General features: G+C 40.3%; 1 protein-coding gene and 1 pseudogene across 3 annotated transcripts in view; both read right to left on the minus strand.

Annotated features, from left to right (window-relative positions):
• DTNBP1 (dystrobrevin binding protein 1) overlaps nucleotides 1–19860 on the minus strand; it is a 151664-nt gene that overhangs the window by 18895 nt on the left and 112909 nt on the right. The window lies entirely within an intron of this gene.
• On the minus strand, nucleotides 1755–5890 carry LOC132231901 (5'-nucleotidase domain-containing protein 2-like; annotated as a pseudogene).

The following is a 19860-nucleotide window of genomic DNA, read 5'->3' on the forward strand; positions in this document are numbered from 1 at the left end:
AGAGGCCCGGTACAAGAAATTTGTGCACTGGCGGGGGGTGGGGGGTGGTTCCTTAACCCGGCCTGCGCCCTCTCCCAGTCCAGAAGCCCTCGGGGGATGTCAGACTGACAGCAGGGAGTAGGCCTAAGCCAGCAGACATGCTTAGCACTGCCGCGGAGGTTGGAGAGGCTCCCACCATTGCTGCTGCGCTCGCCAGCCTTGAGCCCAGCTTCTGGTTGAGCAGCGCTCCCCCTGTGGGAGCCCTCTGACCACCAGAGGGCAGCTCCTGCACTGAGCGTCTGCCCACTGGTGGTCAGTGCGTGTCACCGTGACCAGTCTTTTGGCCATTTGGTCAATTTGCATATTAGTCTTTTATTATATAGGATAATTATGTGAAGTGATGGAGGTGTTGCTAACTCTACAGTGGTATTTATATTGCAATATATAAATACAACAAATCAACATGTTGTACACCTTAAACTTATACAATGTTATATATCGATTATATCTCAATGAAAAACTCTAGGATGCTACCAAGAAATTTTTTTAAACAACAAAAAACACACCATAGCAGTATGTACAATGATCAGCAAGCTCCATATGGCTGATCTGCCTTAGTCATTGCCTTACACCCACACTCAACATCACACTTCACAACTCTGAGTTTTATAAAATCCTGTAGGCATGATATGTATCTTAAAAACTCGATAATGGGGTATATTTTTATTCCAAACTGGTTATAGTATCCAATACTTAGAATATTCTGGGCATTCTTCTATTGTAATCTACATACATGCAAGAAACACAAGTTTATCATTAACCAAAGCATCACAAACAGGAAAGTAAATCTTCCCAAGGACATGTAATTCTATGTATAAGACTGATGATGTGCAGTCTATATCTCCACACCACCCTAACTTATACATGCACCTCATATCTTTGTTTACAGGGAGATGGAACCTGAAAAGAGCACAGCTTCCGAATCAGTCAGTGGGGCTGGGGTCTTATCCCTTTTAGCCGGCGCTTCTGGTGCCTCACACCACATCCCTCCCTCAGCCTACCTGATTTCAGCTGCGACTCTGGAAGGCAGCTCTGTGGGACCTCCTTCATATGCCCACAGGCCCCACCGCAAGGCCATGCCTGTGTACCTATATGACTTTCTGGTCGGAGTATCCTCTGAATCCTGGAACAGAAAAGCTAGCATAACAAATTCTGGGGAATGAAGGTGGCTTTCACCGGAAGGCTGACAGAAGTCAGTGTACCACAGCACAGTTTCCCATCCTTTGGGTGGATGACTCTAGAAGTCATCTGAACACAACTCAGAGGTCCTGGTAGAGCTGCAGACCCTCGGCTGTGGCAGCAACTTGAATAATCCATCCCTTTATTAACTTTCTTCCTTGCTCGCTCTCTCTGCTCTCTTGCTCTTGCTTCCTGGGATCACCTCCCAAACAAACTTCCTGCAGAAAAATCCTCATCTCGGGCTCTGCTTCCAGAGAAGCCCAGTCCAGAACATCTATTACTGGCTAGAATGAACTTAATCTCTCTGTGTCTCCACTTCCTCCTCTGTACAGGAAAGGTAAAAAGACCTATTTCATAAGATTGTTGGCAGAATTACATGAGGTAACACATGTGAATCACCAAACACATGGCACTGACCAATAGCTGACAGCTAATGTCAATATCAGCACTATTTAAGACAGCAGATTCTTTAAAAGGAAATGATATGAAGCATTACCAGGAACCAGAAAATTCGGAGTTAGTTACCTCTCAGTGCCAGTAATAAATATGCAAGGAATATCAGAGTGCGCTCCCAAGAGCAGAAAGAAGACTGAGAGGACGGCTTTCCCTTTGTCTCCCTTCAGCCGGCAGCCTGTCTGCTACACGCCCCACGTGCAGGCGATAGCCAGCCCTGGAGCAGATTAGGTATGCTTCAAACACTGCACACAAAGGCCAACTAACCTTTTAAAAGACAATTCCAGAATAAGCAGCTCCAAAACAAAGATCCATGTAGAAAGCATCAGAGGGATTTTCATGAAAGAACATGCTGTTTGAATTGAATTAAGATTTTCTATAAAATATACTTATGCAACTTGGAAACTTTCATTCTTCTCAAGACTTCTGCTTCAGTTCAGTTCTCTCATGTTTCTCAATTGTAAGTCCTACTGTTTTTGTTTTTGGGAGCGAGATCACTTTATTGCCCATCTGGACAGACGCTGCCCAGAGTGGGCGGGCAGGAGGGCTGGGGCCTGTTGTGGACAATAAAGGTGTCCTCAGCGGATGCGGGCCATGTCACTGAGGAAGGGTGTCGTCATGCAGCCGGTGAAGAGCTGGTCCATCCAGGAGCGGCGCCTCCTGCTGCAGGGGCAGACGGCACGGGGACAAGGTGAAGTCCATGCAGTAGTTGAGCAGGCAGCTGAGGGAGGCCAGATCAGAGAAGCGCATGAGGCACCTTGAGAAGTAGGTGGGGTTGTGAAAGGTGTGGAAGATGCTCCCAAACTGAGTGTTGAACAGGGCCTTGGTGATACACCTCAACTCCTGCCGCTCCATCGAGAAAGCCAGCACCTGCCATGACTCGGCATCCTGGTAGGTCTGCATGTGCTGCAGCAGCCCCGGGAGTACCTGCTGCCACGTACTGCTCTGTGTAGATGATGTGGATCTCACACTCCAGCTCAGGGATGATAGCACCTGTGCGCCAGCCGTGTCACAGCATGAGGTCCTCCAGGTCACTGAAGAGGTAGTCTCTAAAGTAGGGCATACAGGAGCCATGCCATTCTGTGGGACACAGGAAGTCAAACAGGTTTCCCTGCCGATAGATCTTGCCCTTTTCCAAGCTAGTGATGTGGTCCCATTGCAGCGAGCCCTTCTCATCACATTTTCTGAAAGGCTTGCGCAGGCCGGTGAAGCAGCTGGGCTTGTCCGCCTGTGTGATGACCACATCGAACAGCTGGCGCCAGTCGGGACCCACTACGTGCCGCATCCCCTTGTCCACGAAACGGTAAGGGCTGTTGGTGATGAGGGACAACTGTTTCCCATGGTCCACCAGGCGGCTCAGGACGGCGAACGTCTCATCCCCTCAGGATGTACTTCCCCACGTCCCACTCAATCCACTGGTACCTCAGGCCTTTCCCGTGCACATCTCACATGGCATCCGTTACATCCTGGTAGAGGTGCGCTTGGTCAAACTCCAGGCCACGGCCCAAGAAGTGACCCACCACGCAGGAGAGCAGTGGCATCTGTGGCAGCGAGAAGATGTCCATGAACTGCTTGATGGAGAGACCCTTGCCATAGAAGTCACTCATCTGGTAGGGTGGGATGTGCTGGGTTCCCCCCATACAGGTCGATCACCTCCTTATCTGGCACAGGTTGCAGACCCCTTTAGGCCATTCCCAGTTGCACATAATGGAAGGCAACAATCTTCATCTAAAGGCTCTTCTGAATGTCATAGTGGAGGCCACGGATAGCAAAGCTGGGATTGTAGTCATACTTCCGAATGCCCTCTGGGTACTTGCAGTGCTCAATCAGGATGTCCCGGGAGGCACTGAACATCTCTGGATGCAGTGAGTCTGCGTACTAGGCCAGCATGTAGTCATAGTTGAAGCCATAGACCTCGACATCATGCAGGCTGATCTCATTATTGGCAGAGATGGCTGCTGAGTTCAGGAGACTGCAAACCTCGGGTGAGGCCTGAATGGTGAGGCCCACAGCGCAGCCAATGCCAAAGCAGCCCCTTCTCTCTCAGGCCCTGTACCTCACCCAGGTGACCCTCTTTAACTCATTTTAAATCGGAGCTGGTCTGGGCCTTCCACTCTAGGGTGGTGGGCCAGGAGTCACTGCGCCTGCCAGATTCTGACCGCAACCAGTCCTATGGTTTTTTATCTTAGGTTTTTAGTATGGGAATGAACTCTAATCATGTCTCAACCTCACAAAAGGGGAGGTTTGGATTAGGAAACTTAAAATAACTTTTGTTTAAAAAGGAAGAAAACAATTGTTTTAAGTTTTAAAGCACTTTACACACTTGTTTGAAATACTTCAATTGCCCTATATGGGCGCACACTGATTCAGAGCTCCTTGCACCTCAGAGCTGCCACTGAGCGAGACTGATGGTGAACGGTCACACTCCAGCTCCACGCTCAGGCCTTGGAGGAAGAGCACAGAGCAAAGGCAGAACCACTGTCCCACTCAGCAGCCGGGAAGGTTCACCCTCAGCCGCACGCCTGCATGAGGATGTTCTAATTCTGCTGTTTGTCCTGGAATCACCAGCCCAGTTTTCACCAAGAAACAACCACATTTGGGAACAGCAAAATGATGGAAGGACATCTGAGGGAATATTTCAAATCTAGAGGGTGAGTAGCATGTGAATTTAGAATGACTCTAGAAAAATACAAATTATGGACATCTTCTATAAGGAAAAATGATGCCTTGTTTGCATTTACGATGTCATTTATTATACTGGGGAAAGCAAAACAAACACAAAGAATTATACAACTGCAAAACATAGCCTTAAGATTAAAAAAACAAAACCATGAAAGAATTGCAGTAGTTTTTCTACCAGGAGTCAGGAGTAATAATTTAATTCCATTATCTACCCAGGTCTGTTTCTCTTTTATTTCAACTCCAGATCATTGCTCAAGTTTTATCTGACTGCAACTTCCACTTTAGCAACCACTACCAATTTCAAATGGATAAATTACTCAAAACAACAACAGAATCCCATTATCAGTCAAGATGGCATAATCAATTCTCAATTATAAGTTTTAATAGGGCACAAGGGTTCCACAAAATATATGAAATAGTTTTTAAAATCCATCAGGCTCATTTTAGGAACCATTTCAACCTATTCCACAGCTAAGCCTTTAACAGCACTGCTCTAAGTAGCAAAAGACAGTGAGGTGTTAGGCCGGAAAATGGCCCACAGCTGCTGGGAGGAAGGGCACAGGTGATGTGAGGAAAACCAGGATAACCCTCTCTAGTAGAAGAGTTAGTGAGAACCTCTTCAATGTTAAAAGAGAAACAATAAAATTTAAATATGAGTTAAGAAAAATTTTGGTAATCTTTTCATAATATTAAAGATTAAGAGAACTTTTCATTCAAGATAAATAACAGACTAAGAATAAATTTAAAACCTATGATTTAAATATTAGAGTTCAGATGTTTTTATACTGTTGGAGAGTAGGAGAGTATGACTTTTGTGATACTAAGATAAATATGACACGATTAAGGCAGAAATATAAAATCTCTGTAAATTTCTAAACAAATTTCTAAATACAAATAATAAGCAAATACTTTCCAAACTGTTTTTGATAAAACTTAACTGTTAACCATCTGTCAAACTACAGGACCTCTAAAAGACAATACCTAAATCTGTTAGTGTGGTAGAATTTTTAAAAGTCCTCTGAAATCACCAAAAATAGATGACCACAACTTAACATTTGGGTGTACATACATCAGGTTTTCTGTTTTCCGTGAACTAGATGAAATTACTATATTCAATCTTTTTTTTTTGTATCACTGGAAGAATTGCTGTTTTTAACTTTTTTCTTTGAAACAATTACAGGTTCAGAGGATGTTGTAAAAAAATGTATAGGGTAGTCCTGTGCATTCACCCTGAACTTCCGCAATGTTATGTATAAACAAGATGGTACAATATCAAAATCCAAACAGTTGACACTGGTGCCTTCCACAGCGCTTAGTCTGACTTCACTAGTCACACATGCATTGTGTGTGTTTGGGGGCCAGGCAGGGGAGCCCTCGGATGTTTTATGTACAGTCTTGTGTAACAACCACAATCAAGATATTCAACTGTACTATCTTAGTTGCCCAGATCACCTTCTTGTAACCATACCCTCCTTTCCTAACCACTAACCTGTTCTCCAAATCTATAATTACCAGAGGCCCGGTACACAAAATTCATGCACTCAAGGGAGGGGGGGGTCCCTCAGCCCAGCCTGCACCCTCTCGCAGTTGGACATCCTTAGCGCTGCTGAGGTGGGAAAGGCTCCCGCCACCGCAGCTGCACTCACCAGCCATGAGCCCTATGCGAGTGCACTGACCACCAGAGGGCAGCTCCTGAGTTGAGTGTCTGCCCACTGGTGGTCAATGCACGTCATAATGACCAGTGGTTCTGCTGTTCAGTTGATTTGCATATTACCCTTTTATTATATAGGACTAGAGGCCCGGTGCACGAAATTCACGCACTGGGTGTGTGTGTGGGGGAGTGTCCCTCAGCCCAGCCTGCCCCCTCTCACATACTGGGAGCCCTCAGGCGTTGACCCCCATCACCCTCCAATCACAGGATCGGCCCCTTGCCCAGGCCTGACGCCCCTGGCCTAGGCGTCCGGCCCGGGCAGCGGGGACCCGCAGCTGCAGCGGCCCCGCGATAGTGGGCTCCGCTTTAGGCCCAGGCAAGGGACCCCTAGCTCCTGGGACTGCCAGCTTTGACCTGCCAGCTTTGACCATGCCCAGCTCCCATCACTGGCTCCACCCCTACTTCCTGCTGTCACTGGCCAGGGCGGAAAAGGCACCTGATTCTCCCTGGGGCCGCCTTTGCCCTGCCCCCCAGCTCTTAGCTCCCCCCTGGGTTTCCGATCACTGTCAGTGGCAGGGGGCTTCTTCCTGCTTTCCCTTTCGCCTCCCTGCATTGTGCCTACATATGCAAATTAGCCACCATCTTGTTGGCAGTTAATTTGCATATAGCCCTGATTAGCCAATGAAAAGGGTAGCTCGTATGCCAATTACCATTTTTCTCTTTTATTAGTGTTGATTATTATATAGGATGTTATTTCACACATTTTATATACATAGAATCATGAAGTGTATACCCTTTCATTTTTTCACTCAGCAAAATTTCCTTGAGGGTCATCCAAGTTGTTGCATGCACTAACAATTTGTTCCTTTTTCTTGCTAAATAGAATTTCATGGTATAGATGTGCCACAGTTTGTTTAACCAGTCATTCACTGAATTCATTCATTCACTATCGGCTATTATAAATAAAGCTGCTATGAACATTAGTATATTAGTTCCTGAATGAAAATAAGTCCTTTCTCTGAGATAAATATGCAAGAATGCAATTCCTGGGTCATATGATAAGTGCACTGTTTGGTTTGGAAAGGAACAGCCAAACTCTTTTTCAGAGTGGCTGTTCCATTTCCTATCCCCATCACCATGCCTGTCTGGGTGCCCCCACTCTGCCAGCACCTGGTGAGACTTACTAACTGTAATGCAAGGAATCTGTTACCTATCTCCCTTCTTTTCCCCAGAGCGTGTGTCTGTTAGAAACAAGTTTCAACTTCCTCTTATATATTTTAATTATTGCTTCTTTTCTAAAGGTACTTTTAGTTCCTTGAGATATTTCTTTTTTTTCCATAACTTTACTTTTCTTTACATTTGGACATAGTAAAACATTTAATTTAAAAAATTCTATTCAGGAACTGAGGACTTGTTAGACAATGAAAAAATATACAATGCAACAAGATTTCCTTCATTTTAAAACCCACTAATTCTGCACTTGTACTATATTTAACAGCTATGTTTTATTTCTGCCTTACGTTAGTTTTCAAAATACAAACTCAACCATTTTTAAAGTCTACACAACCTCTTGCTCCCACCGTAAAAAATGAATACAAGCTGTCTCAGATCGGACCAAAAAGATACACTAAAACATTTTTCTAGAATTGGGGTTTTTATATATAGATCTTTAAAATATCAACTTCTGTGCCCTAGGATTCCACAGTTTTTAAAGGTTTTCTATTTAGCTTTCATGAATAATTACTCTCTACGACAGACTTACTTTATACCATATATTCTTTCTATAAGTATTCTAAAGTATTATAGAGCCCTTATTCCTCAGAATTGGTATTTCAAAAATTAATTCTCCTGAGCATGCTAAAATAAACACATTTCTAAAAAGAAAGTGAAATGACTTTTTACAGAAGTTTTCTTCACCCTCCTCCAACACACATACATGCACACACACAAATACCCCTTACACACATTTATCAAGAACCAAATGGTACTTATTTTATTTCCTTAACATGCAACTAAGAAAGGATGGTCCTTACCTAAAGTGTGGTGGTTTAGAATAATTGCAGGCAGTCAGAATAAATAACTTTTAAACAACAAAGAGCTCATGGCAACTTCTCAGGAGACGTCGTCACCAAATTCTGAGCAGCTACTGAACAGCTGTTTCCTAAACCCATGTCACAGGAAACAAACACTATTCTAATATCTAAACTTCTGGAACACTTTAAAAATTTCTGTCAATTACCCTGAAGGAAATGACCACTATCTAGAATATTAGCATATTGATACTGCAGAAACACAATGTGTACAAGGTTTGCTGAAGAGAGTAAGACAGAAATGCTGAACTGTACCTTATTTTTTCTGGCAGGGACAAGGCAGCCCAGGTGAGCTGGTGTAGCTGTGGGTCTCTAGCCTCGGATGCCCATTGGTTAAGGGGGAAGGTGGGGGTGGTGGATGAGATCCATAAGAAGATCATGTCCAGTTCTTAAATATGACATTTCTATTTTTATTAACTTTTCATTGAGGAAGGAAGAGGTAATCCCAAATCCTGTCTATGTTTTGGTAAAATTATATGAACATCAGATTAGCAGTAAGGAATTTAAGACCTTTTGAATTTGACAGTGATATTTCAAAAAAAATTTAAATGTAACTATTAATAAAAAACCTGAAGGTATTTTTGGATTCCTTTTCCTGGTCATTTTATTGCTTAAAGGATGATTAGCTTAAGGTTAACGGATAAGTGAGAAATGCACTCAATCTGTGGGCAGAGGCTTCATGATCTTTGAACCTGTTCAAGGCTAAAGGTGGGAAGTTGGCAGCAGAGCCTAGTGGCCTTGAATGAGTTCAGGTAGCATGGAGACTGCTGTCCTTCCTGTAGGGATGGACAGATAACCAAATGGACAGGATGAGTCACACAGGCCAAGGACTGGTTCAACTCCATTTGAAAGTGCTATTCTGTGATATGTTGACAGAAGGTACTTTTTCCAGAAACAATACATAAAAATGCTGTATAAATTATGAAGTGTTACCCCATGTTTTGGGTGGTTTCCTTCTTTTTTTTTTTTTTTTCCTGTAGGACTAAAAAATTTCAGGCTAGAAGCTCTGTGTGATGGATATTTAGACAACAGCCAATTTCCTAAAAGTTTTACGTCACATCTGAAACTTTCCTGAATTTTACTTAGGGTACTGTGACCTACTCAATAACAATTATTTGGAAGAGGGAGAAGAGAAGAGGTTTAGATCTCTATAGGAATCCTTCCAAACTCCCAAGATATTTTTTTTATTACTGCATGAAAGATTCTGGAAAATCAGTACAAACCTGCTTTTCAAAGGGGTTATAAATAAAGTAGGCCAGTGGTCTCAACCTTTAGTGGCATCAAAATCACCTCAATGGCTGATGAACATAGATTGCTGGGCCCCATGCCCAGAATATCTGGTTCAGTACTGGGGGGACAGAGAATTTGCATTTCTAACCAGCTCCCAGGTGATGCCGACGCTGTGGGGTCCAAGGATCAGACTAAACCACTGCTTGAGGTGAACTATAACCGTGCACCCACTTCAGATTTTTACTTTGTACAAATATTTATAGAATGAATAATGAAAGAAATGTAAGATGGGGAAGCTGGCACAATTCACAGAAATGATAGAAATGGCCTCTCCTTAACTCTCTTAAAAATATCAACAAAATCATCTAAAAAGGAAAATCTTCAGCACTGACAGAATGCGTAATCACAAACAAGCATGACCTGTGGTCATCTTTATTGTTGACAGACAAGCACCCTAGGTGGGTTCCCTCCACAACAACTCTATCCCATTCTGTGGAACCCCTTAAGTCCCTGTTCAATGGCTCAGTGACTTCATACAGCAGGAGACAAAAACGAGGTGATCAGATCAATTTTTTTTGCCCTGAACCCCAGCTCTAACCAAGGGTATGTTCTCATCCTTTCCATTTCCAGAAACAACATAAAGAGGGTTTCTGATCATTTTTAGTTAGACATTCATGTAAACAATATAAAATTACATTTGTATTTAAACTAAGAGATAAAATTCTGGAAAATAAAACCTAAGAGAAAAAAGTAAACACACCCAAACTGAGATATGAGAGACAGTATGCCAACACAGATGCAGAAGAGATGTAAAAATGTGATGAATAATGGCGTCCAGAACATGCCATACCAAAATATGGCACACTGGCATACTGAAGATTTTACGCTGAAGGAATCTGAGAAAATGGCAGAATCAAGATTACTCCTTCCTTCCTGCAACCTTTCTCCCCTGAAACAGGGGATCCTCATACCCGGAGGAGAGGAGCATCCTGACCCCAAAACTGAGGGACTTTGAGAAGAATCCCAGCTCAGGGACCTTGTTAAATCTCTCCCCTCCCCCAAGCCCACCCCGTTTTCTACATTCACCTTATACCCCTTCACCTGTGGCATCCTCCACTACTGTGATCCTCCATCCAACCTCCCATAACAATACGCAGGTCTGTTTCTTCAGGTCTTCATTTCCTTATGAAGGCCCCCATGTCACATAAACTTATATTACATAAATTTGTATGCTTTTGTCCTGTTAATTTGTCAGTTTAATTTTTAGATCCAGCCAGGGACCCTAAGATGACTGAGGAAAACTTTGCTCAAATACATGCTAACACACTTTGAAACATCAACAAAATAAATAACGTGAATCAAAATTATACATACTACAGAAATTAACAAAAGAATTGAAACTGTTAAATATAAAAATCTGATGAAAAAACTGAAATTCTTTTCAACTTTTCAAAGACCTTGGGTTATGGAGAAGAATATGGTATCAGTAATCCTGATATCACAACTTTGATGATATATTTTTTTTAAAAGCTAGAGGAGTGGGCAGCCTAGCCTTACCAGATATTAAAACACTTCATAAAATAATAATTAAAAGATCATGTAAAACAAGAAGAGATGGGTAGATCATTAAAATTAAATATACGCCAAACAGACTCAACCATATGTTAAACTGAAAGGAAATATCAGAACAAATGAGAAAGTAATAAATGGTATTGTAAAAACTGGCCAATTATGAAATAAATTTAAAAGCATACCAGATAAATTAAATAATTGAGCATCAAAAATAAAATATGAACAAATTTTTAAAAAAACAAATTAAATCTTTAAAGTTACCAACAGAAGGATCTTCCATGCTATTGAAGAGATTATCAAAGATCAACAGATCTTATGTAACACAAACACTAATCTTGCACGTTTAAAAAAATACAATGGAAAGGGAAATGACAGATTAAAAAAAACAGTTACCACAAGTGGCAAAAGACTATTATTTTGAAGCAAATGGTTGGAAAAAATTAAGACTCGAATAATATACTTTCTATAGGAAAAAACAGATAATTCACAGAAAAGAAAAAATGTTCAGCCCTATATGTTACGAAAAATGAACTAACATTTTTGGCCAATTATATATTGGCCAATATATAAACAATAATAACAAGAGTAAGGTGAGATACTCTATTAGTGATAGTATAAATTGTCAAAAGAACCTTTGAAAGTAATTTGATATCATGTATCAAAACACGCTAAAAAATTCATATACTTTTACCTAATACTGCCTCTTCTGAAGATATGGGCTAATTACATAATCCAAGAAAAAAGATATCTACATAAAGAAGCTCATTCTGCATTACATGACACATCCACTTGATGAACCATAATGTAGCTATCAATAAATATGACCAAGATATTTATGACAGTAAGTTAAAGAAGAATAAAAGGACAGATATGTGTAACTCATCATAAGAAGAAGAACTAGTAAGCACTCCTGAAAATACAGTTTCATTAATTTGGTGAGATTGTGGATGGTTGTTAGCTTTCAATGGTATAACTTTTTTGTAATGTTATCATATGGCTTTAGAATTAAAAATTCAAATAAGCAGATGATTCTATAAATACACAAAATATTCCCCAATAACCATAAGTTGTATTTTGACATATTCAACACTTTCCTGATTTTAGTGATGTTACAAACTTAAATAATTCATTACTTAAAAATATTCATTGTATGAATGTATTTCTCTATTTATTCTTATGTGCTACCATTCATGCATTTAATTCATCCAGTACATTTAATAAGCATGCTTACTATGTGCCTATAATTCCTTATAGCTCATTTGTTCACAACCTAAAATACCACTTTAATGTAGCAATACTATAGTAAAATCTATTATTAACTGGAATTTTTACAACCAGAAATTTTTATTAATCAAAATTTTTGGGCTTCACCAGTTTAAATAGTTAATCAAATGATAACATAAGGCATTAAAAGATTTTAAAACTTTCTGATTTAGAAACTTTTATAAGACATTCTACTGCTTTGAAAATTGGTAATTTTTGACAGACTAAATGGTAGATAAAAGGTTTGTATTAACCAGAAACTTTCCATCCTTGGAAACCTAGCATGCTCGTTATGCAACATTTTAAAAAGATTTAGAAAAGCTCCATTTGCTATGGATTCATGGCAGATCCCTTTTAAAAGAAAAAAGTCATTTTTGTTCAGGTAGAAATGCTCAAGTTATAGACTTTCAAATGCAGTCCTTTGACACATTAAAAAAATCTGTTCATGGGTTAAGATTACCCCTAGTTTTTGTGTCAATATTTTCTATTCCTAAATTCTAAACCCAAGACTACAAGTTCTTCCAATATCTAACATTTGGAAGGAAGAAATGACTTTTTTTTTTTTTTTTGGTCAACAGAAAACATAAGGATACAAAAACCAAAAGCATCCCCTTGCTCCTAACATTTGGAGTTAAGTACAATAGTGGTGTCAATGGAATTTGCTCAGTAAGACAATTCTCAGATCTACCAGTGACTTAGACTGGCTCCTATTTATAAAAGAATCTTGAAACATTTCAAAAAGCTAAAGTCACATGCATTTCTAGAGAGTTGGAGGAGTGGGAGGAAAAAAAAATAAAAGAAAGAAGGTAATAACATCTAAAATCTAAAAATGAGGCAATGTACAATTATATTAAAAAAACGAACAAACACAACTCATAGTGATTGGGCCTGGTGTTGAAGCCTATATAGTATGGGTTTTTCTAATCATGAGAATAGCATGGATACTAAGTTTAGGTATTCATTAAATATTAAAAATTTATATTTCCGTATCTTATTCAGGAACAAGTGACCATCTGACAAATGTGAACTAAAGCAATCCCCTGAGATTACTCTCACTATCGGAGTGGGGGGAAAGCTTTGGCTGCTTTCTCCTTCGTCAGATAAAAAATAAAATGCAGTCAGAGAAAATACCACTTACAATTTATGTTTGACTCCAAAGAATGTGTCAAAGGCCTGCATCTGAAAGTCTATAACTTGAGCATTTCTACCTGAACGAAAATGACTTTTTTCTTTTGAAAGGGATCTGAATAGAAAGTTCAGAAACATGCAGCTGGGTGTGGGCAAACAGTGGGGTGGATGGACTCATCCTAGCACCCGACCCTGCTCCCTCTGGCCCCCTTGGGCCTCCTCTTGGAGCGAATTGTCCTGCCCGCAGTAGGTTGCATTATCTCTCACCCCAGCATTTTATACTCAGCTGGCTGTCCACTAAGTTCTGTGAAAAGTTTTTACAGGATAAGACCCTTCCAGCTCTTCAGAGCCAAGATTCTGTGTTTTGAGGTTTACTATTTCCCTGGAACATCTGCATTTTATTAGGACACTACAGAATCCAAAAGCCTTTAAAGCTCAAGGAATAAAGCTAAGTGAGGAATTGCTCTCTTAATCATTTTGGGCAGGGGCTCAAAATGGGGCTTTGCCAATTCCATTTCTACTTCAAGAACTGTTCCTGTCTGAGGTGAGAAAACTTAAGTGATTGGGCAGACAGTTCCCTGAGACCCTCCCTGGAACGCTTAGAAAGCAAACTCATGTTTAGTTTAAGATTACAAATTAGCATAATGATTTTCAGTGTTAATAAAATAACTTTAGATGTTAGATTTCTTGAGACTTTAAGAACACTCAATATCCAAAACCACCACGTTTAAAGACGTTTGTTTTGGTTTTTACTTATGTTGCTATGATTCCAAATTAAGTAGTCCAAAATTACAATCTAAAACAATGGTTTCAAACCTATTCAAGTTTAAGAGTGGGTGTACTTTTATTGACAATTTACTGAGAATATATACATGACAAAAGTCTATTATGAACTCAATAGCACTTTTAAAAAGTTTTTATTGATTTTTAAAAGAAAGGAAGAGAGAGGGAGAGAGAGATAGAAACATTAATGAGAGAGAAACATCAAGCAGCTGCCCCCTGAACACCCCACAATGACACCAAGCCTGAAACCTGGGCATATGCTCTGACTGGGAATCAAACAGACGAGCTCTTGGTTCATAGGTCGAGGCACAACCATTGGTAGTTGATGCTCAACTACTGAGTGACACAGGCCAGGCATCAGTAGCACTTTTAAAACGACTCTGAAGTATATGTCCCATAACAGTTACACACATTTAAAACACAATACTGCATATATTTTCAATTCAGAATATTTCTTTCTCACATAAGACACAGAGCTCAACATGCTTTTGGATGCAAGGGCCTCTTGTTATACTAGTAAATGTCTTCATGCCACAAGTTGGAAATACTGTCTTTAAAATGTTCAGTGACAGTCAAATCTCAGCATGTTTGAAATCTGGTGTCTGCTGGAAATCTCATTATTTCCAAAAAATATTTTTAAAATGGGGATTTATCATTTTCAATGACAACCTGTTGAAGGCTTATAATGAGTGGCTTATGAATAAAATAGTAGTATGAATGGCTGCCTTGGTCCCCTCCCTCCTTCCACCACAAGTCCCTCCTCACATCCAGCTAATTAATGAGATGGGGATGAGATGGTCCCTGAGTAGATCCACTGGTCCAGAAGCAGATAAAGAGGCTGCATGAAAAAGGGACTAGCATGGGAATGTCAGTATGTGAGGCAGCATGCTGAGTATCTTGAATATTCTCCCTTCGCTTTGTCCTATTTCCTAAAATTTCACCAGAGATTTATATGTTTTAATATATCCCTTTTAAGCAATTAGAATACTATATTTGGGAGTTTTGAGAATTTTTTCACATTCAAAATTTAATGTGTATTACTTTATGCTTACTTTCTCCCTAATAGTTCTCTCAGATTAATGCTGTAGAGATTGGGGTAGAAATGGGTAGACAGACAGATGATTTTAGAGAAAGGAGCAGTGGGAAGGGAGAGGGCAACTGTGGTGGGGGCCTCAGTAGGAACTCTGGCCATGAAGGTATAATGCCTGGCAGAAAGAGGGACCACAAGTGAAAAAGACAAAAATTGTGCCCATAGGTGTTTTGTTTTGTTTTTTTTTTTTAATCCTCTGCTCTTCCTGTTTTCTCCTGGCTCTTCAACTACATTAAGGGCAGTGAAGGTATTTGTAAGAACAGCTTCGAAAATAAACCACTATTCCGGAACTTTCCCCAAGAAACTGCTTTCCCAGTTAACAAATGACAACCATCATCATATGGTACCTCATACAAACCAAGCTCTCTTCCCATGCCCTGACTTTGTGAGTGTGCTTGCCCTTTGCTCAGAGACCTGCACTCAGTGAACCTCTGCATCCTCCAGAGCTCAGCTCAACTGCTCATCCTCCTCGGACAAACACAGGAAGGTATAGGCTCTCTTTCGTCCATGCTCCCACTGTAACAGATACATCGGTACTGCGCCACATGCTTGCCCTCTGTCACTCCACCAGACACTAAGTTCCTTGGGAATGGGGTGGGCAAACTGTTTGACTCGAGGGCCACAGTGGGTTCTTAAACTGGACCGGAGGGCCGGAACAGAAGCATGGATGGAGTGTTTGTGTGAACTAATATAAATTCAAAGTAAACATCATTACATAAAAGGGTACGGTCTTTTTTTTTCAATAGTTTTATTCATTTCAAACAGGCAGGATCCGGCCTGCGGGCCGTAGTTTGCCTACAGCTGGAATAGACACTACATCTTTTATTTTTTTTTTTTAATTTTTTTTTCTTTTTTTTAAAATATATTTTATTGATTTTCTACAGAGAGGAAGGGAGAGAGATAGAGAGCTAGAAACATCGATGAGAGAGAAACATCGATCAGCTGCCTCCTGCACACCTCCTACTGGGGATGTGCCCGCAACCCAGGTACATGCCCTTGACCGGAATCGAACCTGGGACCTTTCAGTCCGCAGGCTGACGCTCTATCCACTGAGCCAAACCGGTTTCGGCGACACTACATCTTTTAAAGGGGACAAGGATATGCACCCCAAAATATGCCACTTTGGCTTTAGAATTATTTTGAGCTGAAGGCCACTCAGACACAGCAGGTGCAGGAAAAGCTCTTTGCCCTTCCTTTTCTGTCTAAAATCAGGGTCTACATTTCCCTTTGTAAAGGAAGTATAAAATTCCACTAGTAAAGGTGTCTCCCTCTCCCATTATAGGAACAGGATGGTGACTTAGTCATTGGGAATGATTCATCAACACAGAAGGCACCAAACTTGAGTCCACATGACAAATCTTACTAAATATCATTATTTCCCATATATCACCCCTAAAGCCCCAACCACCCTGCTTCCTTTGTCTAGTTACTTCTCCATAATTTATCACCCTTTGTTAAAATGGTATATGAGATCCCAGACTAATTGCTACTTTGGGTCTTCACTTCTTTTCTGTGAAGGCCTGTGTTCATGTAAAAATTAAAATACCAACGTCAAATAAAATTTGTATGCTTTTTCTCCTGTTAATTACACTGTCTTTTGTCGTGTAATTTTCAGGGCCTTAGAACTAAACCTAAGCAGGAGAGAAAGCCTTTCCTTCCCTACACGTTAAACTTGGCCTTTAATGACTGTAATGTGCTCAGCACAAGTCTGATGAACGAACTGGAGACTGCACAATAAGCACCAAATGTCCAGGAGAAGGGAAGCACCAGTTGCACAAGGCACTCACAATCAGCCAGATGTTCAAGATGCAGTGATGCAGAAGGTGAACAGCACACAGCTCAGGAAACAGCAGTGTGGCTGACAGGAAACACTGGCATGCCACTATGTGAACTGAGAACAAATGTATAATCATCAAGGCTAAAAGTGGGATTAGGAAGTGGCTATAACAGGCTTTTAGAGACTGACAGTGGACAATGATGTCAAATTGATCCATATAATCAGTGCAGTACACATTAAAAACACCTGAGCTTAACAAGATTCATTTTAGTACAAAAATGCCCTTACCCAAGGACTTTGGGAAAAGTTGGATGAGAAACCTATAAAGCATTAAAATAGCATTCTAAAAATAATCAATCATCCCCAAATGATCAACAAAATATAGCCTCTGAATCACTCCCCAAAATTGATATTTACAAAATGATGCAGTATACCTTTCCTTAGGGCTGACAACAACTGAAAGCAGCCAGAGAAACTGAAAGAATATAGAGAGGTTTACTCCGAATAGCATAAACCTGTAAGGATATTTATCCATTCCATAAAAAGTTCATCCTCCATATACGAGATTATGGGAATTCCCTTATATGCACTCTATTAAAATTACAGCAGTTCATATATAAGAAGTCTATTTAGTTGTAAAAGAAAAGTATAACTCACAAGCTAAGCTAAAATAAGACCCATGTTGTTTTGAAAACTGTGTCCTTTTCATGAACTCTTCAAATGTCACTTTTCCTTAGAATGAAGGTTTGCAGATATAAGTTGTTTCCTCACTAAGTGGTCTTCCACTGTTCTAGGCACAAGTAGGAATGCAAAAGTGACTGTGAAATAAGCAAATTGTTGACTAATTATGAGACAGGAGTAAGAAGGCATAGTATTTAAGAAATACCCACTGGTTTCTCTATGAGACGGTTTGTAACATATCTGGACAACCACCCTGCTGTATTTGCATGTACTTTAAATATGTTAGTATATAAACTATGGCCTTGGTTAAAGATACAAGATTGTTAAACACTTAAAAACACGAACTTCACATTATGTAAGATGGTACTATATAACATATATACTCTGTTTTAAATTCAGGTAAGACAAAACCACATAATATTCCAGAGAGGTGATTTGATTAGCATCTTGGCATAAATTGTGTTAGACCTTTCAATGTCCTTATCATATGCAGAGAAACAACTCTGTTTATTCTTCATGCTCAAGGGAATTAATGACAATGATCTTGGCAACAGGTGACCTTTGGCTATGCCATTTCTCAAACTTACTTATAAAAAGTAAATCCATGTGGATCACTTAGAAAAAGGCCCAGATGTTTGATAGTTAATTTTTTTTCAGTTAATCTTGATTGTTGAGATTATTACAGATGACCCTCTTTTTCCTCCCATAACTCCCCTCCACCCGGTTCCCACCCCACCCCAGGCTCTCACCACCCTATTGTCTGTGTCCATTGGTAATGCATACATGCATATAAGATCTTTGTCTAAACTCTTCTCACACCGCCCTACACCCCCTTCCCTCTGAGAATCGTCAGTCTGTTCCATTTCCATGCCCCTGATTCTATTCCATTCACCAGTTTATTCTGTTCATCAGATTTTTTATTCATTTGGTTTTTAGATTCACTTGTTGATAGAATATGTATTTGTTGTCACTTTGTTGTTCATATTTTTTATCTTTATCTTTTTCTTCTTCCTCTTCTTAAAGAATACTCTTCAGCAATTCATATAATACTGGTTTGATGGTGATGTACTCCTTTAGCTTTTCTTGTCTGTGAAGCTCTTTATCTGACCTTCAATTCTAAATGATAGCTTTGCTGGGTAGAGTATTCTTGGTTGTAGGTTCTTGCTATTCATCACTTTGAATATTTCTTGCCACTCCCTTCTGACCTGCATAGTTTCTGTTGAGAAATCAGCTGACAGTCATATGGGCACTCCCTTGTACGTAATTAACTGTTTTTCTCTTGCTGCTTTTAAGATTCTCTCTTTGTCTTTAGCCCTTGGCATTTTAATTATGATGTGTCCTGGTGTGGTCCTCTTTGGATTCCTCTTGTTTGGGGTTTTTGCACTTCCTGGGCTTGTAAGTCTATTTCTTTCACCAGGTAGGGGAAGTTTTCTGTCATTATTTATTCAAATAGGTTTTCAGTATCTTGCTTTCTCTTCTTCTGGCACCCCCATAATTCAGATGTTGGTATGCTTGAAGTTGTCCCAGAGGCTCCTTACACTATATTCATATTTTTGGATTCTTTTTTCTTTTTGTTCTTCTGGTTGGGTGTCTTTTGCTTCCTCTTATTTCAAATAATTGATTTGATTCTTGGGATCCTCTAATCTACTGTTGAATCCCTGTATATTATTCTTTATTTCAGTCAGTGTATGCTTAATTTCTGATTGGTCCTTTTCCATTTTTTTGGCATGCTCACTAAGATCCTTGAAAGTCTCACTAAGTTCCTCAGAGGTTTCTAGAAGATTCTTGAGTAACCTTAAAAGTGTGGTTTTGAACTCTATATCCAGTAGTTTGATTTCTTCCATTTCTTTCATTTGTGACATGTTTCTTTGTCTCCGCATTTTGGCTGCTTCCCTTTGTTTGTTTCTATGTATTAGGTAGCTGCTAAGTCTCCTTGAGTTGATAGAGTGGCCTTGTGTTCTATAGGGCCCAGTGGCTCAGTCTCCCCAATCACCTGAGGTGGACACTCTTGGTGCACCCCTTTGTGGGCTGTGTGCATAGTTTTGTTGTAGTTGAGCCTTGATTGCTGTTGGTGTCACTGGGAGGATTGACCTCCAGGCCAATTGGCTGTGGGGACTGGCTGCAACTACAGTGGGAGAGCTGCTATGCAGGAGACACCCTTATGCAGCAGGACTTGCTTCAGTGGGGCTTTGGTGCTCACTGAGTCTGCCCCTTGAGTCTGTTGCTTTTGGATGCATAGAGT

This window comes from Myotis daubentonii, chromosome 3 (genome assembly GCF_963259705.1).
Source record: "Myotis daubentonii chromosome 3, mMyoDau2.1, whole genome shotgun sequence".
NCBI classification, from domain to species: Eukaryota; Metazoa; Chordata; class Mammalia; order Chiroptera; family Vespertilionidae; genus Myotis; species Myotis daubentonii.